Source organism: Solanum tuberosum, unplaced genomic scaffold, assembly GCF_000226075.1.
Source record: "Solanum tuberosum cultivar DM 1-3 516 R44 unplaced genomic scaffold, SolTub_3.0 scf00157, whole genome shotgun sequence".
Taxonomy (NCBI): Eukaryota; Viridiplantae; Streptophyta; class Magnoliopsida; order Solanales; family Solanaceae; genus Solanum; species Solanum tuberosum.
Window position 1 is genome coordinate 1,255,278 of NW_006239084.1, and position 19,058 is coordinate 1,274,335.

Here is a 19,058-nt window from a genome sequence, read left to right on the forward strand (position 1 = left end):
TTCTTTGAACTTCAGTCAGGCTAGTGTGTAATTTGAGCATGTACATATCACTTTTCCTGTTTAATCATGGTAAAATGTAGTGACTTGATAATCACCTATGAGAGAGATAGGATTTTGCTTTTATGCTTTTTAGAGAAAATTTAGAGGACAAATTTCTGAAGTTCTTCCTTCCAATATGTAAGTTCTTTAATCTCTCTGCAAATTTTATTCTTCTAGATATAATGGTTTGTGGTCAGTCTGGTGATTCGAGGGGAAGAGGCTCGGGATATTTGAAATATTTGGAGAGTAGGGATGGAGGAAATGCACATAAGCTTACTAGGCAAGAGAATTGCGGAAAAGGAACTATTCGATCAGGTCATAGCAGGTTTAGGCCAACTGGTGACGGTGGTGTTGCATTGTCAAACCATGTTGGTCGAACTTTTAATCTTGACAGTCAAGTGGTCAATAAGGAAACATCTAGTGATCGTTATTCATAGGACTACAATCTCGGATAACAATTCATTTTTGATCCTATCCGACTTGCCTGCGAGACCTAGAATTGTTGATGGTCAGTCAAGTGATTCGAGGTAAAGAGGCTTGGGATATTTGAAACGTTTGGAGAAAAGGGATGGAGGAAGAACATATAACCTTTCTAGGCAACAAAAAATACTTAAAAGAATAGTGTCAGAGCCTATTCCTGTTATGGCTCAGATTGTGCAACAGCTTGGTGATTAAACATTTGAATCAACAAAAGAATACTTGAGGAACCTAATTACAATGCCGGAAAGGAAATACGAGTTTTTTAGAACAGACTTGATGAAAGATCTTATCTTACCAATCAGACTCACTTGAACTGTCAGTAAGATCCAAATAGAATTTTTGGTTGCAATAAGAACAGGTCTTGGAAAGTTCTTATCGGAAAACACCCGCCTTTTAACATCGGAATTGGTTGGAGTTTTCTTACTTGAAAGGTGTCAGAAACATTAATTGCAGGAGGATTTTTCCTGTTGAGGATTGCGTCTGCAAGATTTGTTCAATAAAGAAGGGATTCTGCAGCGAATGCATGTGTCTTGTGTGTCTGAACTTCGACTGTGCCAATAATACTTGCAGTTGGGTAGGCTGTGATGCATGCTTGCATTGGTGTCATGCTGTTTGTGGTATTCATCGAAATCTTTTAAAGCCAGGTCCAAGTCTCAAAGGCCCTTCCGGGACAACCAAGATGCAATTTTACAGTCTGGGTGTGGTCATGCCTCGGAAATGTTTGGCTTCGCTAAGTACAGGTTCTTGTCTTGTGCAAAGGAATGGGGTGAGGAAACCCTGATGAAAGAGCTTGATCAGCGATAAGTATACAAACCAATTCATTTTATCTTATTAGCATAAGAATAAGTCTCTAGTTTACAATGTTCAGGTTTTCCTTATGTTATACTCATTCCTACATAACATATTACAATGTTATACTCATTCCTATTGGCTTTGTTACACTTGAGCTGAGGGTCTTCCGGAAACAGCCTCTCTACCTCCACGAGGTAGTGGTAAGGTCTGCGTACACTTTACCCTCCCCAGACCCCACCTAGTGGGATTTCACTGGGTATGTTGTTGTTGTATACTCATTCCTATTTTTTATTTTTGGTGCACAAACCACGAAAGGGAATATGAAGTTAGAAATAGTAGCTACCTAAATTGTTATATTACTTCCGTTTGAAATGGTTGTGTTGGGTAAAATACAATTAATCATGCATTTAGATAATCACAATTGACAATAATGGCGGTGAGATGTCCATCAGATATCGTTCTCTACCTTTCCTTTTTTGTATTCTTGGATCTTGCAAATTACTAGAGTAATAAGAATTGGACGAAGAATGAAAATTGATATAACATTTGTCAATTTGGTCAGAATTATCTGATATCATTTAAGAAGACCAATTCCACGTATCTGGAACCACTTTTCCCATTCCAACTTAGTTCCTCAGCGTCCACTTCATATTTCATCGACACAAAAACATATCATTTCTTTACTAATTTATACTTTCTTTAATTAATAGGTATTGTCAAACTTTAGTAATCTAGCTAGTCTAGGAAAACATGACTTTACTAATCTATCTAGTTTTAAGTATGATTGCTACTAGGAAATAAATCATTCTTTTAAGTAGAATTTAATAAACTTGTCCATTGCTACGAGGAAATAAATCAGAGGTTAAAGAAGAGCAATACTTGGAAATTGAAAAAAAATTAATACGCTTATAAGTAGGAAAGTAGAACATTAATCACAAATTGCTACTAGGAAATAAATTATTCTTTAAGTAGAATTTTAGAAACTTGCCCATTGCTTAGTGTCCCACACCGGTTGTGGGATGTGGACTTGGTTTCCTTATATGGTCTTGTAAAATCCTCAACTCATTAGCTAGCTTTCAGGGTTGAGTTTTGCCCAAGATCCATATTTCTTAATCATGGCATTGGAGTCAAGCTCATCCCAAACTCTTGGTTTACCCGGTGTACTTGGGTCCCCGTTTATGTTGTCCACGCTCCTATTGGCAGGTTATGGGGAAGATATGTGTCCCACATCGATTATGTGACGTGGAATTGGTCTTCTTATATGATATCAGATAATTTTGACCTTATGAACTAGCTTTTAGAGTTAGGCTAGGCGAAAGTCCATTTATTATCACCCATAGACTATAGGTTTCTAGAAATTGTAGGCGAGCTACAAGGGGATTCAGTAATGTTCAATTTGACAAATGCTATATCAATTTTCAGCCTTCATCCAATTCTTATTACTCCAGTAATTTGCAAGATCCAAGAATATAAAAAAGGAAAGGCAGAGAATGACTGATGGACATCTCACTGTCACTGTTGTCAATTGTGATGATCTAAACTCATGGTTAATTGTATTTATCCCATCAACCATTTCAAACGGAAGTAATATAACGAATTAGGTAGCTACTAATTCTAACTTCATATTCTTTTTCGTGGTTTGTGCACCAAAAATAAAAAATTGGAATGAGTATAACATAAGGAAAACCAGAACACTGTAAACTAGAGACTTGTTGTTATGCTAATTATAAGATAAAACGAATTGGTTTGTATAATTACCGCTGAAATATGAAATCACAGGCGTCTGAAGGTGAAATCATCTTTGTAACTAGCTTTGTATGCAAGACATCAGCTTTAAGATGTAACTCCTTGCCTTTAAGATCTTCACCCCCTTGGAAGATTTTCCGAACATAATCAAGCTCTTTCATCAGGGTTTCCTCATCCAATTCCTTCGCACAAGACATGAACACGTCCTTAACGAAGCCAAACATTGCCGAGGCATGACCAAATCCCAGACAGTAAAATTGCATTTCGGTTGTCCTGGAAGGGCCTTTGAGACTTGGACCTGGCTTTATAAGATTTCGACGAATACCACAAACAATATGACCAATGGAAGCATGCATCACAGCCTACCCAACTGCAAGTATTATTGGCACAGTCGAAGTTCAGACACACAAGACACATGCATTTGCTGCAGAATCCCTTCTTCGTTGAACAAATCTTGCAGACGCAATCCTCAACAGGAAAAAGCCTCCTGCAATTTATGTTATGACACCTTTCAAGTAAGAAAACTTCAACCAATTCCGATGTTAAAAGGCGGGTGTTTTCAGATAAGAAGCTTCCAAGACCTCTTCTTATTGCAACCAAAAATTCTAGTTGGATCTTATGGCAGTTCAAGAGAGTCTGATTGGTAAGATCAGATCTCTCATCAAGTCTGTTCTGAAGGCTAAAAAACTCATATTTCCTTTCCGGCATTGTAATTAGGTTCCTCAAGTATTCTTTTGTTGATTCAACTGTTTCATCACCAAGCTGTTGCACAATCTGAGCCATAACAGGAATAGGCTCTGACACTATTCTTCTAAGTATTTTCTGTTGCCTAGAAAGCTCATATGCTCTTCCTCCATCCCTTTTCTCCAAACATTTCAAGTATCCCGAGCCTCTTTGCCTCGAATCACTTGACTGACAATCAACAGTTCTAGGTCTCGCAGGCAAGTCAGATAGAAAAAATGAATTGTTATCCGAGCTTGTATTCCTATGAATACGATCACTACATGTTTCCTTATTGACCACTCAATTGTCAAGATTAAAAGTTCCACCAACATGGTTTGACAATGCAACACCACCATCACGAATTGGCCTAAACCTGATATGAACTGATCGAATAGTTCCTTTTCTGCAATTCTCTTGCCTAGTAAGATTATGTGCATTTCCTCCATAACGTTTCAAATATCCTGAGCCTCTTCCCCTCGAATCATCTGACTGACCACTAACCATTATATCTAGAAGAATAAAATTTGCAGAGAGATTAAAAACTTACAGATTGGAAGGAAGAACTTCTGAATTTTCTCTCTGAGTAAAAATATTTTCACACCTTTTTTATATTAAAGCATAAAAATAAAAATCCTATCTGTCTTTACAGGTAGACATTAGCAAAATGACAAAAAATGGTTTGTTGTGTCTGAGGATAATTTCAAAGTAGTTTGTAAATGTAATCTGATAGTGATTATTGTCTCCAGAGATTTTTGATTTTGAGTATCTACTTTTTTGTTCATATTTTTTCTCTATTTTTCTTCAAAATCTCATGCAAAATACTCTTAAAAATCAGTAATATGTTTAGTGCGTTGAAGTCCAGAAAACTTAAATTATCAATGGGTTTTAAATAAAACCGCATACATCATCACATTAATATGTGCTACAGCTCAATGAGAAGTCTCATTTTTATCGATTCATTGGCATTTTCTAGTCTCACATATACTAGTAGTAGTCTCTGAACAAATGTGATCCTGTTCCATGTAGTCTTGACGTAAAGTACTCGCAAATGAAACAATTGTACAATTTAATCAAGATTGTCAATACAGTCTCGTGTCAATAATTCAAAATTATGTAATTTTTTTTAGGTTAGACACTGTAAAATTACTATTGTCAAATGAGAAAAGAAGAAAATTGCTAACCTTAATATCATGGACGAGTTGATGATTTGCATATATGAGGTTAAGTATTGTATAGCTATTATGCTGAAACCGATTATTCCACCAACGTGGGACTAATATGTCAGTGGCATCGAGAATGTCATGTTTCGTAACAGTTCCATTGCTTCTCTTAATGTATCTCTTGATCAGATAGCTTCCACACGTTTCGACCCACCATTTGCCATGTTTACCACCAGAATATCGGAGCCCAGGTAAGCATATTTCATGTGCTGATGACATGAAAACAAATCAACATCAAAAGACAGCACATAATGATGACTAGATGATGCATTGCGAAGTGGTACTCAGGAGTAACCTAGTGCATCAGAAGGACCGACATCATTTTTAAACTTACCAAGCACCTCTGAGGTTAGTTACAGGAATGCATATAAATTCCATGATATCAAGAACATAAGCCTCACCAACTCTGTTAATAAGAGGAAAAATATGAGGTAAGTGACTCTAATCTTATAGAAACTTTTTTTATTTACCTATAGCAAGGTGATTACTTCCGTAATCATCTCATGTGTGAATTTTCTAATATATGTAAGTATAACTGTGTAATTTGTCACTAAAAACTCTTTCCTGACAGATTATCTCAGTAATTGATATCTCCTTGAAGCACAAAACCAATTTCCAAAAGAATATATCTTGAGCTAGCTTCTAACCATATATAGGTCCTTCTTCCCCATCTTATGAGATGAATGATTTTTGTAGTAGAAAGTCCCAACATGAATCCAAACTGATTCTCGAAAATAGCCACATCCCTCCTCACTCTCATCTCCACCACTCTCTCCCACACCTTCATAGTATGGTTTAGTAGCTTGATTCCCCGATAGTTGTTAAAATTCTAAATGTCAGCCTTGTTCTTGTACAACAGAATCATTGTACTCCATCTTCATACTTTGGGCATCCTCGCAGTCTTGAAAACAAGATTAAACAAGCTACACCATACCTGCCCAACCTGTGCTCTTCTAAAACTCCTCTGGGACCTCGTCTGGCCTGGCCGTTTTAACCATACACATCCAACGAATAGAACCCTGAACCTCCTCAACATTTATACGCCTACAATACTGACAATTGTGGTGCTTCTCTGCGTGCTCCAAATCCCCAGCACAATCCATATGTCCCCCGTTCATTCAAGAATTTATAGAAGTTTGACTACAATGAAAATGAAAAACAATCAACATGCTTATAAGTAGGAAAATAGAACATAGACTATTGGGTTCTTGAAGACTGTTATAGAATATGTATAATAATATAGATAGATAGATAATAGAGCTGATTCTTAGGGATTAGAATATTTAGTTACCATAGTTAGCTTATTCTCTCCATGTATTTATACCATTGTTCTCTTTGAGTAATATACAAGTTATTCTCAATAAGTTATGATTTACATGGTATCAGAGCCAATGTCTGAGTTGGTATTTTGTCTTCGCCGGAAGTCACTGTGACTTCGCCGAAATCAACTATAGTTTCACCGAAAGTGATTGAGAGCTCTAAAATTTTTGTCACCACCCACTTAGGAAGAAGATACTTCCCACGATCTTAAACCCCTAGATCTCGACGGCTAGAAGTTACTCGTGTGAGCCTCACGTTCCATCAGTACCCTTTCCAGTGAGACTGCAGTAGTGGTGCTGCATCAGAAATTTATGCGTGCTGCATCAGAAATTCAATCTGCTTGTTGTTCCAATGTTGCAGTGACATTTCCAGTAGGGATTTGGTAGTTGTTTGTTCAGCAGACCACGATTTGAGAAAGTTTCCCATTTTCTTACCAATAATCTGGTCATCTCTCTGTGTCGGGCAACATATGCATCATCAAGTTTTGCTCTTCAATCAACACTTTTACTTGGATCTTTATTTGATGATTTTATGATTTATCAGGAGTTATTTTTGGGTCTCTGATTAGTTGGATAGCTAGCCTTGAGTGGAATTGGTGTGGGGAAGAACAATTACTTTGTTTATTGTTCCAAAATAGGTTATTGTCTGTTATTGATAAGGTTTGGAGAGAATAACTTGTTTATTGCTCAATGATTACAGTGATATAAATACATAAAGAGTACTAACTAACTATGGAAACTAAATAATCAAATCCATACAAATCAGCTAGACTACCATATATACAATATTGTGTAGCTGTAAATTGATTCTGTAACACTCCCCCTCAAGCTGGAGCATAGATATTGATCATGCACAGCTTGTTACAAAAGTAATCAACTCGAGTTCCATTTAACGTTTTTGTGAACAAATCAGCTAGTTGCTCTCTTGTCTTTACGTAACCGATGGAAATCATTTTTTCCTGAATCTTCTCATGAATAAAATGACAATCGACCCCAATATGTTTAGTTATTTCATGATACACCGGATTTGAGGCAATATGAAGAGCAACTTGATTATCACACCAGAGCTTAGCTGGTGTATAATGCTTTATGCCAATTTCTGTTAAAAGATGATGTATCCACATAATCTCACAAGTAGACTGTGACATAGCTCTGTACTCGAATTCTACACTAGATCGAGATACAACACTTTGCTTCTTACTTCTCCATGAAACTAAGTTCCCTCTAACAAACACTCCTATCAATTTTGGATCCAACATAATCAGCAACTGTAAAACACTCAACACAGTATGACCTTGATTGCTATACAATACGCCAAGTCCAGGGGATCCTTTCAAGTAACACAAAATCTGTTCCAAAGCTTCCCAATGTTTAATCGTAGGCGTGGACATAAACTGGCTAACAACACAAACTGCAAAAGCAATATCCGAACGAGTCACAACAAGGTAGTTTAGCTTCCCAACTAACCTTCTATATTTCTCTGGATCATCAAAAGGATCACTATCATTTGTCATAATATGCACATTGGGAACCATTGGAGTACTACAAGGTTTGGCTCCAACTTTCCAGTGTCAGCAAGCAAGTCAAGAATATACTTTCTCTGAGACAGAAAATTCCTTCTTGCTTCTATTTACTTCTACTCCCAAAAAGTATCTTAACGAGCCCAGATCCTTCATTTGAAATCTGGTATGTATGAAAGACTTAAGGGAAGAAATCCCTACATAATCACTTCCTGTGATGACAATGTCATCAACATCAACAACAAGGAGAATAGAGCCAAATGTTGATTGCCGATAGAAGACTAAGTGATCACATATGCTCATTTTCAACCCAAAAGCTTGAACTACCTCATTAAACTTGCCAAACCAAACTCGTAGACTTTGCTTCAAGCCATACAAAGACTTCTTCAAATGACAAACTTTCGCATAATCCCCTTGAGCAACAAAACCAGGTGGTTGCTCCATATAAAATTCCTCCGGAAGATCACCATAAAGCAATGCATTCTTGATATCTAACTGATGCAAATGCTAATTCTCAGAAGCAGCTAGAGAAATGAACAACCGAACAGAAGTGAGTTTGGCAACTGGAGAGAAGGTATTTGAATAATCTACCCCATATATTTGTGCATACCCTTTAGCCACAAGTCTAGCCTTAAGTCTTGCTACAAAACCATCTGGATTAACTTTAACTGTGAAGACCCATTTACATCCCACTAGTTTCTTTCCCTTTGGCAAATCCACCAAATCCCATGTGTGATTTTCCTCTAAGGCGTGTATTTCATCTAACATTGCATTAGACCATCCTGGATGGTTCAAAGCCTCTTTCACTATTTTGGGTACATATATGGAGTCTAGAGAAGCAATCAAATATCTAGACGTGGAGGATAAGCGGTCATAGGAAACAAAATTAGCAATAGAATATGTGGATTTGCAAGTGCGTGTACCTTTGTGAAGAGCAATAGGAAGGTCAAGATTTTCTGAAGGATCAGGTGATCGAACAAGTGCAAGACAAGTATCATCAGTCTCTCACCTCCTTGAATAGACTTGAACAATTGGCGGTCTTGCTACCACAGATGGATCAGGTACTGAAGGTACAACAGTTGGGTGGTGATCAACAGAAGCCAGACTTGTAGCTAAAGGGTATGCTTAAACATATGGGGTAGATTATTCAGACACATTCTCCCCGGTTGCCAAACTCACATCTGCCTATTTGTTCATTTCTATAGCTGCTTTCGAGAATTGGCCTTTATATTATTTAGATATCAAGAATGCATTCATTCATGGTGATCTTCAAGAAGAAGTGTATATGGAGCAACCACCTGGTTTTGTTGCGGAGGGGGAGTATGGAAAAGTTTGGCATTTGAAGAAGTCCTTGTATGGATTGAAACAAAGTCCTCGAGCTTGGTTTGGCAAATTCAGTGAGGTAGTTCATAATTTTGGGATGAAAATAAGCAAATGTGATCACTCAGTATTTTACCGGCAATCAACATCCGACACTATCCTCCTTGTTGTATATGTTGATGACCTTGTCATCACAAGAAGTGATTATATGGGAATATCTTCCCTCAAAACTTTCTTGCATACTAGGTTTCATACAAAGGACTTGGGTTCATTAAAATACTTTTTGGGAGTAGAAGTAAACAGAAGCAACAAGGAAATTTTTCTGTCTCAGAGAAAGTATATTCTTGACCTGCTTGCAGATACCGGAAAGTTAGCAGTCAAACCCTGTAGTACTCCAATGGTTACCAATGTGCACCTTATGAAAGATGATAGTGATCATTTTGATGATCCAGAGAGATATATAAGGTTGGTTGGGAAGTTAAACTACCTTATTGTTACTCGTCCGGATATTGCTTTTGCGGTAAGTGTTGTTAGCCAGCTCATGAGTGCACCTACGGTCAAACATTGGGGATCCTATGTTACTTGAAAGGAGCTCCTGGACTTGGCATATTGTATAGTAATCACGGTCATACTCATATTGAGTGTTTGGCTGATGCTGATTGGGTTGGATCTAAGATTGATAGAAGATCTACTACATGCTATTGTATTTTTTGTTGGAGGCAACCTAGTATCATGGATGAGTAAGAAGCAAGATGTTGTATCTCGATCCAGTGCAGAATCTGAGTATAGAGCTATGTCAAAGTCTACATGTGAGATTATGTGGATACATCATCTTTTATCTGAAATTGGCTTGAAGCATCATACCCCAGCAAAACTTTGGTGTGATAATCAAGTTGCTCTTTATATTGCCTCAAATCCAGTGTATCACGAAAGAACTAAACATATTGAGGTTGATTGTTATTTTATTCGTGAGAAGATTCAGGTGAACTTGATTTCCACTGGCTACGTAAAGACAGGAGAGCAACTAGTTGATTTGTTTACAAAAGCGTTGAATGGAACTCGAGTTGATTACCCTTGTAACAAGCTGGGCATGATCAATATCTATGTTCCAGCTTGAGGAGGAGTGTTACACTGTATAATAAAATAGATAGATAATAGAGCTGATTCTTAGGAATTAGAATATTTAGTTACCATAGTTAGCTTATTCTCTCCATGTATTTATACCATTGTTCTCTTTGAGTAATATACAAGTTATTCTCAATAAGTTATGATTTAAAAAGACTATAAACACGCGAATAGATATTTAACGAAGAGAGATTATATTTTAAGACATAAACGAGGGTAAAATAGTTTTAAAAATCGTCTTAATTTTCTTAAGGGGCATGTAAAAGAGAAACACCATAGATAATTTGAGACAGAGGAAGTATTACACAAATTACCCCTTGATAGGAAACAAGATTTGACATTTTCGTAATAAATATCCATTTGTAAGAAAAAATGGATCTTGGGCAAAACTCAAGCCCAAAAGCTAGTTGATGAGGTGAGGATTGTGCAAAACCCTATAAGGAAACCAATTCCACAACCGGTGTGAGACACTTAGCAATGGGTAAGTTTATTAAATTGTTCACGGTATTGTACTTAAAAAATGATTTATTTCCTAGTTGCAATTTGTGATTAATGTTCTATTTTCCTACTTATAAGCGTATTGATTTTATTCATTTTTCAAGTATTTTGCTCTGCTTTAACCTCTATGAATTAAGAAGAATCAGAACATATCAGTGGAACCACTTTTCCGGGTCCACCTTAGTTCCTCAACGCCCACTTCATGTTTTATCGACACAAAACATGTCATTTCTTTACTAATTTATATTTACTTTAATTAACAGGTAGTGACGAATTGTCATACTTTAGTAATCTAGGTAGTCTTGGAAAACATGTTGTTACTGATCTTCCTGCATCAACCTCCCTTATTCTCAAATCCTCATTCTATGACATGACCTCTTCAAGTGGACAAAAATATGAGGCATGTTGATCCTTGTCCAAATGATGCTATCACTTCTTTAATTTCACAACTATCAAAACAATTGAAGATGAATGGTCAGTGAAACGATCAAAGAAAGATGAGGTCGATGGCTTGGGAAGCGTTGTACGTATCAAAGAATAAGAGGCACAAATGTTTCAGAGTCATGCAGATGATGCACGAGGGAGAGGCGGTGAGTTTAAGGTGGTTGACTGGGTTAGAGAGTAAGAAATAATATTATGAAAAACTCTTCAAATTGTGCTTGCAGGAAACAGAGGAAAGGAGGAGGAAAAAATTGGAAGATCTTAAGACCTTGGAGAATGCTCATTCCGATTATTGTGAGATGAAGATGAGATTGGATATGGATTTTGCAGGCTTATTAACAGAAAGAAAGCCGCCAAACAGCTACTGGTATAGCATAATCTCTTCTTTGCCAGTTTCTCCACTAATTGTGACAATTACTTAGTTTCCTTGTTATAAGTTTTTTAATAGTAAATGGTTGGTGAACTATTATAAGTCTTTGGAATACCTTCAAGTTACAATGTTTCGTTCATTTGTTTTTTCCATTTAAAACTTAGTATTGTTCAATACACTGGTTGGTTTCAGTTTTCTTCTGTGCATAACTAATACATGTATAAGATATGCTAAATTTTATATATTATGCGGAGTAGTGTATGAAATAAGAATGAGAGAAATAGTTATAACCCTTTGTGACTAATCCATGTGTTACCAATACTGCATAACTTGCTTCTAAACAAAGTGATCCTTCAAATAGTTGACTAATCCATGTGTTACCAATTCCTCATCCGTGACACAGTGGAATCTTGATGTTCAGAAGTATTGAACATACCATATATAACACTGCCACATTTGTACAAGTTTTTAGTGTAACATGTTAGTTTTCCCAAAGTATTACTTTCTCCGTTCCAATTTATGTAATGCACTTTAACTGAGATAAAAGATGGATTCAAAATTTGAGGTTTGTGCGTTCTAGAGTTTATTATATATACATATTTAGTGTATTTTTCAACAAATAATAAGGTTTGGATCGAAGCTATTTAGTTTTGTCGAGCCCATACTTCAGATGCTAGCTCTGATCTTAACTCTGATGGAGTTTGAGTAAGAAAGAAATACTTTTGAAATTTGTAGTTTAAAACAAACCGTAGATGTTTGTCTGACTATAAATTTTTCAGTAAGGATAAAATAGGAAGTTCAAGGTTAAAGTTTTTTTAAATAATCAGTTCACTGCGATTTATACAAATCAGATACCTGCGATTTTATACAAATCAAAGTTGCCTACGATTTTTATACAAATCTGATGCTCCATAGCAAACATAAAATTTGATATGTAGCACAATTATGCAAACTATAGCTATATCATACAAATATGATTTTTATGTTTGCTAAACCTAAAATTTACTCATTTAAATACCCTCCGTTATACTCTCGGGATTCTGATGTCCTCACCGTCCAAATTTTGGAGCATTTATATACCCTTATGATAGACGGCGGGACATATGGCATCATCTCAACGACCTACCTAAAATTATTTAATTTTTACCCAAAAATTAAATTATCTTTGACTCGGATAACTTAAACATCTGACTCAAGTTATAACCCACAAGCATCCTGACCCAAATGAAAAAAACCAAAACGCAACCCTTGTCTCTTTCATCTTTTCCTCACTTTTTCTTCAATGGCTTCTTTCACCGGTGTCGTCTCTCGTATCCTTCTCGTCTTCTTCGCTTTTCATTACATATTTAGCATAACTCGAAAATTCATTGATTACTACGTCAAATTTCGTTTCTCCTCATCCACAACTGGAGCATCTACTGCTGCTCCACCAAGGCAGCGACGATGACAAAGGGAGTGAAAGACCTGGCTGAAACTCCAAGCTTATCGTGAAGATACTCGACGAGTTTCTGAGCGTCGGCGAGGGTTAAGTTGGAGATTTCATCTCCGAGCTAAACTACCTTCTTCGGTGCTTTGACAATGGCAAGAGGGCGGACAAAAGTTGCTTGGCGTGGAGTTTGGGAATGCGAATGGGGAGTTCTAGGATTTTGGCGGGGAAGGAAATTGAAGCTTTTAATTAATTACCTGTGGATGGTGGAGCTCGTTTAGGCTTGGCAGGATCATTTTCTATGGACAATAATGGTTTGGAAAATGAATAACTTGGGCAGAAGTTCTTGAGAAGATCAGAGAAGTCGACATAACTTGAGAAGATGAAGAAGTGTTTTGGGTTATAATTTTGGGTGGGTATTATGTTATTTGTGTGAGTTTTAAAATTAATCTGAGTGGGTCTTTAAATTATGGGTTGAAATTTAATAAATCTTGGGTAGGTGTTTTAGATTGAGACACGTGTCCCACCATTAGTAGAAAGGATATGTACACTCCAAAATTTGGACGGTAACATCAGAGTCCCGAAAGTACAACATAGGGTATTTAAATACCATTTATGATAGTTCGGAGGTATATTTGTCATCCCCAAAAGAAATATCCTACAAGCTACAACAACAATCTGCACGAAAAAAAGAAAAAAAGAAAAATCATCACCTATACTACAACAAACATCAACCCACACATGTAAAAAGAAAAAAACAAAAAACAAAAAACAAATACACACTTATGGAAATAGTACCCAAATTAGGGGTGTGCAAAAACCGATTTAATCAATAAACCGAACTGAAAAAAACACTATTGGTTTATTGATATTGGGTTATTGGGCTAACGGTTTTTAAACGATTTTGCAAAAAAATTTATTGGGTTTTTTGGTTCGGTTTCCGGTTTTATAATTTTTGTTAATGGTTAAACCGATAACCCAATAAGACTATACTAAATTTACTAGTCTTATTGTTAATGGTTAAACGATTGTTACTTTCACACTTTTTGTTAATGGTTAAACAATTGTTGCTTTCACACTTTTTCCTTTGAATGTGTCTAGTGTCTAAACTTGCAAGAAAAATGATTGTTACTTTTATGATTATTACTTTCATGCCAAATGCTGGAAAGATCATATGGTTTATTTGAAAATTTTCTTATCGTGTATATAATATATATGAGTATTTTCTTATTGGTTAAACCGAAAATCGAACCATTAAGTACCATAAACCGATTAACCAAAAACCGATAAGAAATATGCTATTGGTTTGGTTATCGGTTTGATGTATTTACAAACCGAAAATCGATAAACCGAACCAATAACACCTAGAACCGAACCGACCGATGCGCACCCCTAACCCAAATAGAAAAGAAAAAGAAAAATAAGGCGATTTTTAAGGTTTACTTTCATAGTTTCGAGTTTGTGATTCTTGATTGTGGTCTTTTCTTCTCATGATAATAATTTTCACAAGAAGTAACAGTTAATCTTCTTTGTATAGTTTTATATCATGATTCTACAAAGCTTGATTCCAATATATTGAAGTTGTTCAGATTGTGTATGTGTTGAATATGTTATTATTTAATGTTATAATATTAAAATATATTTAAACGTGTTATATCATTAAATTTAAAGTATATCGCCATGACAAGTAATTATTTATTGCATGCTTAAACGTCCAATTTGCATCTTGTTCTTGATTAAAGTACAAAACTTAATGTTCTACAGTATGTAATTTATAATATTTAGATGAAATTTAGTTCTAATAAATTAAGTTACTTTCCCACTTTGTATACTTAATAAAACTGTGTTTTTTCTTTGTTTTTGAGAAGAAAATTAAAATTAAAATTAAAAATCAAATCTACAACTTTCTTTGCATTTTTTTTAATGAGGAATCTTAATAAGAGCTTTCAATTAATTGGTTTATGTTGATCTATTTTTTTTTAATTTTAATAATTAAGTTTTATTTAATTGAAATAATAGGAACATGATTAGATCGATAATAATAATATATAGAAAACATTACGATCCGAAGAGTCTTAAGCAAATCTTCGGCGTGAAATACAAACAAATAAATAATTTGTGACAAGGTTGGAAAGCGCTACTAGCAATACATCACAGCTAATAAAATAAGATAATTTTAAGCAGTTTATAATAAATCAAAGAAACTGAGAAATAAGCATTTTTATAAAGCTCATAAGTATAAGATATCCAAAATTAAGCCAAGCCATATATAAGTCAATAAAGTGACCGTGCTAGAACCACGAGACTCAAGGGGTGCTGATACCTTCCCCTCGAATAAATCTCGATCAACAGAATTCGTTACCCAGATTTCTAGTTCACAAACCAATAAAATAGAGTCATTTCCTTTTGAGTAAGGATCTAAATTAGGTGACTTGGAACACCAAAACTCAATGTCAAATGGTGACTCTAAATTTAATAAAAATAAACTCTTTTCAAAATGTCACTTTAATTGAAAAACACTCTTTTTTTAAAACTATCATTTGGAAAAATAGGGGTGTGACATGTTTGATTTTGGTTTTCCATTTTAAACATCAAAAAATTGTTTGATTTTGATTTTAAGCAAAAATAATTAAAATGACCAAACCAAGTGTATATAAATAGCAATCTAAAAATTATAGTTGCATATACGTGTGTGTGTGAATTTTATATAAATTGTTAAATTTCATGGTACAAATGAATTTTTTGCACCCTTGATTCATAATAATATGTGGTTTTCTTTCTAGTTTGATTTATAATTTTTATTTTTCAAGAATTATTTCAGATTCAAAATAACTTGTTTAATTAAGTGCTTTAGTTATTGATCATTACTTAATTCAATTATCGTCAAAATATCATGATATATTATAACTAGGTCTTTAATTTTTTGCACATAAAAAAAATCCTTGTGAATAATTATTTTACCTTCTTGAAAACAATAAAAATCTTAGAAAATGCATAATTTTTTTTGGAGATATCTACATAAATAACGTGATTATGTTTATATTTTCTTTTTTTCCTAAAATAATAAATTATTTGATAGTGTTATGCTAGAATATAGTCAATCTAACATTTGCTTAAAAGAATATTGTTGTGCATTTAAATAAAAAACCGACAAAAATCGAAGGATGGAAAAATACCTAATTAATTGATTTTGATTAAGTCTATCATTCAAGGAAAAATAACGCGTATAAGCAAATATATACTAGTTAATTACTTAACACAACTATAGTTTGTCTTAATTATAATTCGCAATCTAGTTTTAGCTATAATTACGCGGCTCAACTTTTTAGTTTTGTATAATTCTTACGCTTGTATAATTCAAAATTTGTATAATATAATTTGTATAACTTTTGTATAATTCGGAGCTTGTATAATTGTTTACACTTCTGATGTTTGTAATTGTATAAATTTGTTATTTCGAGTTTATACAAAATAACTGAATTATACAAATGTATCTGTGAATTAGACAAACCTGCGAATTATACAAATTGCAAATTATACAAACGAGACAGCTTAAACTGTAGCTACAGCTAGTAAATATGCAAACTATAGCTATAAAGCATAATTAAGTTTATTATAATAGTTATTTGCAAAAGTTTCTCTAAAAAAACGGACTTAATTAGTTTGATTATCTGAAAATCAACCTAAGCTGAGAAATATCCCTACCGCTTACAAAGTCTTGAACATACAGTAAAGTTGGACTATTTGGAGTGATTGACACTAATTCAATAATTCATTACGTTTTTGTAAATTAATATTTATTATATTTTCTAGAGTTAGAATATGAACAATGTTATTTGGTACGATTCCTTTTTTGGTACGAATTGACACGTCTGGGATTAAGGACAACAATGTCCTTTTGGCTCTAAACCATCTAAATTTTCTTCCCAAAATTAAATTCACCTTTAACTTTTATTTTTATTTTCTTCCAATATCTTTACTTTTTCCTTTACTCCTGTTATTTCTCATTCAGATTTTAGCCTTCTTTGTCATTTTATCTCTCATTCAAAAATGATAAACACTATAACATCACAAACATATATAAGTTATAAAGAAAATAGAAAAATGTCTTAAATATATCTGAACTTTGATCGAAATTGCTGTAACAATCTCAAATTTTGGTTAAGACATTTTATCCTTGCACTATTTAATAGTGTATTTTAAAGGTATATATATGTGTCCATGTGGACATCATAAATATTGCATCATTATAAATAGTAACTTTTTCCCGTGGACATATATATACCTTTTAAATACACTATTAAATAATGTAGGGGGTAATAGGTCCTTCCGAAAGTTTAGGATTGTTACAACAATTTTAATCAAAGTTTGGATATATTTCAAACCCTTTTCCCTAAAGAAATATTATAACTTTTTCTAATAAGTTTTCGTTTTGAAAAATGATTTGTAACTAACAATTATTAGTGCTAACTTTTTTTAAATAATAATAATAGTGCGAAATATATTTTTATATAAAGAACCCAAAGAACAAAAAAATAAAAAGGCAAAAGAAGAAAAGAAAGAAATAATAAATAGCGAAACAATAAAAGCTAGTAAAATTGTACTAAAAATGAGGTTGTAAGGATTCGATCCCATATACTCATTGTTTTATATATCAGCATTTGTTCTGCTGTCTTATATATATATATATATATATATGTATATATATATAGCAATTTTTCCGACGAAGTCGTGTCCCGTTACACCCCTTGAGCATTATTAGATCCGCTCCTGCTCGCGACTAATATTAATTACGTGGGCTGACTTCGAGTTGTATAATACGTCACATTTGTATAATTTGCCACGTTTGTATAATTCACCACATTTGTATAATTCACAACTAACAATTCTTCATTTAATTTGTATTTGTATACGATAGTGTGTATTTGTATATGACGATAATTTCCTTTGGTTTTTCAGTTTTTCACCATAAACATTTTAATCTTTTTTGTGTACAACTTTTTTTAAGTTTGTATAAACATGTGATTTTGTATAATATAATTTATATAATGTAATTTATATAAATATTTTGTATAACTATTTAAAGTTCATATGTTTATGTTTGTATCAATTAGTTATGAGAACAAATCTCTCCCCAATTTTTTTTTTGGTATGAGATGAATTTATTTAACATATAGCAACACTTGTACGCATCAAGTCAACAAAGGTCCCCTATCAAAATTGATTCAGGATCAGGAACCAAATAATTTTCATCAAAAACGTTGAATGTGCGGTATTTGCTCCACCACGTACAAAGATGAATTCTCATATGATGTTGGGATGAATGTTAGATTTTCTAACATTAGGGGGAGAGATGATTGATAACTGTAAATTATATGTGAGGTGAATTATGAATTATCTAGATAATAATAATAATAATATAAAAATAATAATATAATAATAATAATATAAAAATAATAATAATAATAATGGCAAGCACAGCTAGCTCGTTTTGATTTTGAAATCCTTTATAAGAAGGGAAGTGATAACTCTCTCCCAGAAATCACTCCCTTGCTAGATGAATGCCGAATTGGTTGAATTCTGCAAGAAAGAAACTAAGAGTACTAGATTGGAAGAGATAGATATACCTCGAAATCTTGATTTGTTAAACAAATGGACTATTCCGAAAGTTGATATAAAAACCATTTATGATTATGGTTGGTTTGATAAGATATCTAATAAACAACTAATTAAAACTACTGAACAATCTCTAGCGTTAAATTCGTCAGAACAGACTATTCGTTTGTTAAATAAACGAGATATTGATGTTTATAAAAATCAATATAAGTTCTTGCACATTGACATGGTTCAAATTGCTTTTAAACCCCTAACCCTTAAAAGGTTACCTGAGACATTTCTAGCTTCTCTTCGCGATGCGAGAAATTTGAATTTTAGACAATCTTTGATGGGTTCAGTCGAATCTACGGTGGCCTATGACCCAGTCTATTAACTATTTGCAAGATGATAGTTGCAGGTTTTACTGGCCAACTTAGAGGCTGG

At 34.0% G+C, this 19,058-nt stretch overlaps 2 pseudogenes; one reads left to right on the forward strand and one right to left on the reverse strand.

Moving 5' to 3' along the window:
• The first annotated feature begins 221 nt into the window (after positions 1–221).
• On the forward strand, positions 222–1,323 carry LOC102598301 (protein OBERON 3-like; annotated as a pseudogene).
• Positions 1,324–2,987: 1,664 nt separating this feature from the next.
• LOC102598641 (protein OBERON 3-like) lies at positions 2,988–5,434 on the reverse strand (annotated as a pseudogene).
• Between the last annotated feature and the right edge of the window lie 13,624 nt (positions 5,435–19,058).